General features: G+C 30.7%; 1 pseudogene; it reads right to left on the bottom strand.

Annotated features, from left to right (window-relative positions):
* Positions 1-1,769: 1,769 nt before the first annotated feature.
* LOC120615289 (uncharacterized) lies at positions 1,770-1,888 on the bottom strand (annotated as a pseudogene).
* Positions 1,889-7,722: the final 5,834 nt, after the last annotated feature.

Genomic DNA, 7,722 nt, shown 5'->3' with positions numbered 1-7,722 from the left:
GCAAGCATACTGTGGGAGCTAGTAAATTACCTTAGTTTTTCTTCTACAGCCTGAATTACCAGCTCATTTATTTGTTCTTCCTTTAACCTCTCAGAGATTTCACCTGTTAAATTGCTCTCCCTTTGACCATAACCTTACTTTTCACAATCTAATTGAAATGTGGAACCAAAAAATGGAGTTACAGAGAGTAAAATATATTTGGAGTTTGTACATTCACTAAAACATATATAGTTCAGAGCATGTGTGTATATGAGTGTGCATGTGTGTTTGTGTGTGTGGGTGTGCAGCTTCTGTACTGCTTGTGAGAGCGATGATTTTTCTCTGATACAACTCTTCCTCAAAATCAGTCCTAATTTCTTATTAGATCAAATCATTAAACATTTAGTATTATAAAATGGTCTGCCAAAAATGGAATTGTTATAACACAGTGTGGGCACCAGGCCTGGCTGAATCCAAGGTCTGGCTGGTTCAAGGTCTGGCTATGATCCAGGCCCATGGCTAGGAATAGGATCCTGGATTTAGAATGTTAGGTAGCATAATTCAGCTTATTGTATCACACATGTGTGGCTGAATGTCACTATTGTACTCTGCTATATGTGGAGCCATTTGATTCCCTAAAGAGCTGAATGAGAGCACTAGAAAAGGAGCAGAAGTGCACACAATACCGCACTCCCCCAATAGACTGCACTTCCCAGTATAAATGCGCTCCTCACAATAAGGTTGGTGCCAGCCATTTCATTCTCATATGTGCCTTTTGTGCATTCTTCCAACTAGGCGTCTCACCATCCAACCTTTCCTTCTCAATCAGCTCGGCGCCAACTCTTGGCGTAGTCTGCGGAATGAGCTTACCACTGACACACAGAGGTAAATATTTGTAGACCTGGCAAAATTCTTAAAAGGCATTCAGTGTAGCTGAAACCCTGGCAGTACATTTCATGGTAGTTAGTAAATGAGCATTTCCAAGTTCCTAGGTCTTTGAAAAGCCAAGAAAAACAAATATTTGTTGAAGCATTTGGAAACTACTGGAGAATTCCTAAAGTTAATTGGAATTGTTATAAATATGTAGGCATATTTGAATTTTATTTAAAATAAATCGTTCTTAATAAACTGCTTTTAGAACTCAGGAAAACCTTAGGTTCCATAAATACTGAAATACAAGGCTTCTATATTAGCACAAAAGATCACAATAGGAACTGAGTTTTACAAGAACCGGTCATCGGCTTATTTGCATGAAATTAAAAACTTGAGTTAAAAAGATGAAAATATAAATAGAATGAGTTTCTCCTTCAAGTTGCCTAGAAACTAGAGTTCAGATGCAGCTAGAAACATTAGAATCTGTTATGCAATAAAAAGTATACTCTAAGCCATACAATTCTCAAGAAGCCTCAGCATTTACCCACGTGTTCTACCCTTATACATACAGGCTTGCTTTGCTACTGGAATTCTAACTTTCTTATTGAAATTTCTAAAAACTGTTTGAATTTTACATTGTAATTCTTAAATAATGTTGTAAATTTTCTAATGTTCCATTTGAAAATAAAAGTTATTATAACACTATTATGAGGTTAAACAAGTAATATTTATCCTAAGGTTATTTTACCAATTAATTTGATAATTTATAAAGAAAACACCATATAGCAAAAATGACTTTACCGAGATTTATTATTTATTTTTATTTTTTTTTAGGCGAGGTAACCCTTGGTTGAACTCACAGAGTGCAAAGACCTTGTCGGCTTACGATCCCTTATTTTTTATTTTATTTTTTTTTACACCTACAGCATCTGTTCTTCCTCAGTGGTCTCCCATCCAAGTACTAACCAGATCCAACCCTGCTTAGCTTCCAAGATTAGAAGGGATCGGGCTTGTTCAGGGTGGCACGGACACAGACACCTTACTGAGAATTATAGTGCTATTATTATTGCCTGGGTAGATTATCCATGAACAAAACAATCTCTCCATATACATTACGAATCACCTATCTAGTATTTCTTTTTTAAATGTATTTTGTATTATCCAACTTAAAAGATTTGAGGGAGAGGGGAAAAACACCTCTTTTATGCTCTTGCTATACTAAAGAAGAAAAATTACCAAATATGTTGCTTTTGACTCTCTTAAATGTCACAAGTCTGATTTTGCCTCTCTGCTCTTAGAGTTTACATTTTCATTTTGTACATAGGATAACTGCTTTTTGCACAGGCCCAAACTCATAGAGTACCTTTAATCTCAGACTCACAGGCACATACAGTATTTACTTATGAGTGATATGTTAGTTTTAAATTTAAGAATTTAATTTAGTGCAATAATATGTTATCATTTTGAAAATAAATACCTTCAACTGGCTGAGATTTATTTTATCTTTATTTTTTATTTTATTTTTAATAATTGTTTTTTAATTAAATTTAACAGTTTCAGGTATACTGCATAGCAATTAGACATCTATATAATTTACAAAATGATGACCCTGATAAATCTAGTACCCATCTGACACCATATATAGTATTATAATGTTATTAACTATATTTCCTATGCTATAATTTACATCCCTATGACAATTTTGTAACCACCGATTTGTGCTTCTTAATCCCTTCCCCTTTTTCACCCATCCCCTGAAAACCCATTTCATCTGGCAATCATGAAAATGTTCTCTGTATCTATGAGTTGGTTTCTGTTTTGTTTGTTTATTTTTGTTCTTTAGATTCCACATGCAAGTGAAATTATATTGTATTCACTTCTTTCTGTCTGACTTTTTCCATTCAGCATAGTACCCCTTAGGTCCGTTCATGTCATTGCAGATGTTAAGATTTCATTCTTTATTTTATGGATAAAGACCCAGAAGTGGGATTATTGGGTCCTTCTTTGTCTCTTATTATAGCCTTTGTTTTAAAGTCTATTTTGTCTAGTATACATATTGCTACCTCAGCATTTTGTTTGTTTGTTTGTTTCCATTTTCATAAAATATCTCTTTCCATCCTTTTACATTAAGGCTGCATGTGCCTTTTGATCTGAAGTGGGTATCTTACAGGCAACATATGTAAGTGTCTTGCTTTCTTACCCATTTAGCCACTGTCTTTTGATCGGAGCATTTAATCCATTTACATTTAAAGTAATTGTTGATAGATATGTAGTTATTGCCATTTTATAATTCATATTTTTAATTTATTTTTTCCTTCTTATTTTTAAAGTCATTTTAACATTTCTTGCAATACTGGTTTAGTGGTGATCAGCTCCTTTAGCTTTTTCTTGTCTGGAAAGCTCTTTATCTGTCCTTTGATTCTAAATGATAGCCATGCTGAGTAGAGTAATCTTGGTTGTAGTTCCCTGCTTTTCATCACTGTGAATTTTTAGTCAATCCTTCTGTCCTGCAAAGTTCTGTTGAAAAATTAGCTGACAATCTTATGGGAACTCCCTCATAGGTAACTAATATCTTTTCTTTTGCTGCTTTTAAGATTACCTCTTTGTCTTTAACTTTTGGCATTCTAATTACGATGTGTCTTGGTGGAGCCTCCATGGGTTCATCTTTCTCCACTTCCTGGGTTGTATATCTATTTCCTTTGCAGTTTAGAGAAGTTTTCCATTATTACAGACTGACATTTATTTTAATGCTTCTAGTCTTGGCAGTTTGAGATGAGAATGCAATGATTTAAAAGAACTTTGTTTCTCGGTCATAAAAAGAAGAATGAAATCTTGCCATTGCAACAACATGGATGGACCTAGAAGATATTGTGCTGAGTGGAAAAGTCAGACAGAAAAAAAAAATGAATGCAATATAATTTCACTTGCATGTGGAATCTAAAGAACAAAAACAAACAAAACAGAAACCAACTCATAGATACAGAGAACATTTTCATGATTGCCAGATGAAATAGAGTTTCTGGAGGTGAGTGAAAAAGGGGAAGGGATTAAAAAGTACAAATTGATGGTTATAAAATAATCATGGGGATGTAAACTATAGCATAAGAATACAGTCAATAATATTAAATAGCTATGCATGATGTCAATGGGTACTGGATTTATTGGGGTGATCACTCTGTAAGTTATACAAATGTCTAATCACTATGTTGTATATCTGAAATTAATATTGTATGCTAACTATAACTAAAAAATAATATATAATTAAAAAAAGAAAAATTAGTTTCAAAAAAGATAATAAACATAAAAAATAAAGTTTTTAAAAAATAAGTAGATTTCTTTTATACTAAAAAGAATTTTATACATCAATAACATAAAAGCTTACATAATTTCTCTCTATATACTAATTATGGAGTTTTAAGGTTGCTTTATTTTACCTTTTTGGTTTAAGTTATATTATTTACTTGGAGTGAGAAGGTAGTGACAAATACTGTGTAACTTCAAGAGATTAAAAAAGGAAATAAAAATGTAAGTCTCTTCCCCCTCCTTCCACCCCTGTTTCTCAGATTTTCACCTCAGTAATAATTATAGTTTCCAATTTATTGTATATTCATTGAAATATTTTATGCAAATATAAAAAGTATTTTAAAAAATGATTTAAAGTGGATATTCTGTTGTACCAAGGAAAGAAACTATTTTAATAGCATATAGATTTCCATAATTACTTTTTTTCTTTCAAACATTAGTTTTAAATGTTTGAGTTCATTGTGGGATATATTTTTAGCCTTAGTTTTCTTAGATATTATTGAAATTATATTTATTTTAATGAATATATTCTAAAATATTTTACTGAATTTTATATTTTTACTTCCTTGTGACTCTCCTTCACTATTTTATTAAATAGTTCTATCTCAGATTTTTTTAAATTTGCCTTGAGATTGAAGTCACAATAATAACTTTAACTGTACCTGGCCATTTTTTTTTTTTTTTTTGTATACATCATAACCTTTATTTGTTCATCATTGATTGATTCTCAGAATCATGGTGAGTTGTTATATATTCCATTTGTCAAAAAGTTAATTTAAGTCTATATAATCCTATATAGTTTTTTTTTCTATTTTTTAAATTAAGAATTAGGATTTGGAGGAGAGGCTAAGAATAAAAATGTCAACTGTCATTTTATTCAAAATATTTGAAAATCAGTGCTAATTAGATTTTGTTCTATAAAATTGTACACAATTTTGTCATTTAAAATCCATGAAGTAAACATACTACCTATAGAATTTTCAGTTAATATACTATTTTTACCCATCTAATATCTTTTGTTTCTTTAAACATGAAAAAAGATAGAAGCTGAAGTTTAGGCAATACCAGTCTGTCTCAAATACTGAAAAATATAGTTTCAAATTTTTGTTAATATAGAAATGATCTTATGAATATTAAATATTTTAAAAATATGTTGTCATTAAAATATCATTTAAATTATTGCAACTATGGCTCTGTGCTTGATATTTGTGCTGATATTCACTAATATAAATTTGTTTAGGAGATCATTTCCTTTCTACTCAGAAACAATTGCCTTCATTTTGAAAGTGGGTAGATTCATAGAGTTCTCTCTGAGCCCATTAACAGATTTTATCTGTTCTGTTCTAATTTAGAATGTTTGGAAATAATCAATTTTTCTTAGTGGTAGATTTTCTTTCTATTCTCTATACAGTTTCATGTGATTCAAAGTCAACTTTCTATTTCAGAAATAAGTAAACAGTCTGTGACAGAAATGTAGGTTGCTAAGCAAGAAGATAGATAGATGGGCTATGAATGTATGATAACTAAATAGAGGCAGATAGAGATACTGAGATATAAATACAAAGTACTGACATCTGTCTATACCTACACCTACATCTATCTATCTATATCTATCTATCTATCTATCTATCTATCTATCTATCTATCTATCTATCTATCTATCATTTATCATTTGTCTACCTATCATTATCATCATCTATCTATCATCTATCATCATCTGTCTGGAGAAATTTCAAGTGCAGGAAGAATAGATAGAACTAAGTTGCTTGTACTGCCTTCATTAGATATTATCATCATCATCTTGTTCGTTATTGTTCTAATGTTTGTTCTTTAATCTCTTGCTCCAATTTTATTCCTCTTCCTGATGTTGATGATCACTCTCATAGATTTATTGAATTCATGTCTCAGTGATAAAGTGTATATATAAACATATAAGTTAATATTTGGAGGTTATTTATGTAAGTTTTGAAATTTTTGTCATTTCTGGTTCAGTGTTTTAAGCTAAGTTATCCAAATATTATTTGTTCTTTTTTTGCATTATTATTCCTTTTCAATATTTCAATGAACTGCCTCATAGTATTATCTCTCAATTAATTTTGTCAATATATTTCAGTGATGAGAAATCATTTTGATTTAGTCAATTTATATATATATAGATATATATGTCTATATACACATATGTATATAATTTAATTTTGTGCTTCGAGATCTTGTTTAAGAGTCTTTCTTGATCTTGTGATCATGATATTTCCATATATTTTTTTCTATTGATTTTTCAAAGTAATATGGACACCCGTTCCTTGTGGTTGGCAATAGATTGCTAATTTTATTTTTTTATTGGTTCTTTTCCCTTGATATATAACATTGCAGACCTACCTATACCAAGATTTCAAAATACGGTTACCCTTTTCTGTGCTTTATTATGTCCCCATAGCTTCACTGCTGCTGCATCAACATTGAACAGTTTAATTGCTACAGATTTGTAATATTTCTTAAACATCTGGTGGAGTAGTTGTCCCTCCTCTACTTCTGCCCCATCTTGTATCTTTACAAAATAGTTTTATCAATTCATAGACTTTCATTATCTCATATTAATTTTAGAATCAGTTTTTCAACATCCTTTTAAATTTTTCCTAATTTATTGAGTGGAATTGCACTGAATTTTATAATAATTTGGGAGAAATATTCATCCTAACAATATTAGTCTCCATTACAATATGACAATATTATCAGTCTATTTAGATCTTTTAAAAATATTTTTATGAAATTTTTGAATACCAGACTAATCTCTATAGACTCTACATTCATAGAGCCCTTGTCTTTGTATGTGCTGTCTCTCCACTAGGAAGAGCCCTCAGCATGTTTTGCTCCGCTAGTTCCTGCTCTTCATACGCCTGTCATTTTAAGCCTTATTTTTCCTCAGAGATACCTTTTGTTTATTACTGACTATAAAAATGCCCCATTCATATCCAATAAGCATCATATATTCAGATATTACTATTAGACTACTTGGTACCCCAATGAGCTTCATTCTCGACAAAGTAGTGTAGAGATAGTGTAAAATACGTTAATTCAATTTGACTTTGTATCATTTTTACTCCCAAAATTTTCTCAGAAAAAAAGACATAAAGAGGTAGATATCCAAGTTTGCAAAATATAATCTCAAGAAAAACATAATAAAATACTGACTACGTATTGTGTGCCAAGCAATTCAGTTAAAATTGACATATTTTGTATAATTATATAATATATAAATATATTATATGTGCTAGCAAACAAAAGTGTGGAGTGCTCATTTTCCAGGCACTAATCAAGAAATTTTACATATATTAATTAATTCAATCATTATAACAGCTCTATGAGGTAAGTGCTATTATATTCATCCCTAATTTATAAAAATTGAGGGAAAAGAGATTAAGTAAATTGCTAGGTCCCACAGATGGAAAGTGGTAAAGCTAATATTTAAATCCAGCAGTGTGGTTTGGAGTCCACACTCAAACACTATGCATTGATGTCTTTGCTTATAAGTTTCATGTTATTTGATCTATAACTGACAAAATAAATAAT

Source organism: Pteropus medius, unplaced genomic scaffold (genome assembly GCF_902729225.1).
Source record: "Pteropus medius unplaced genomic scaffold, Ma_sr-lr_union100, whole genome shotgun sequence".
In the NCBI taxonomy this organism is placed as follows: domain Eukaryota; kingdom Metazoa; phylum Chordata; class Mammalia; order Chiroptera; family Pteropodidae; genus Pteropus; species Pteropus medius.
The sequence above is the reverse complement of the archived record's forward strand: the minus strand, read 5'-3'. Positions and strand labels throughout refer to the sequence as shown.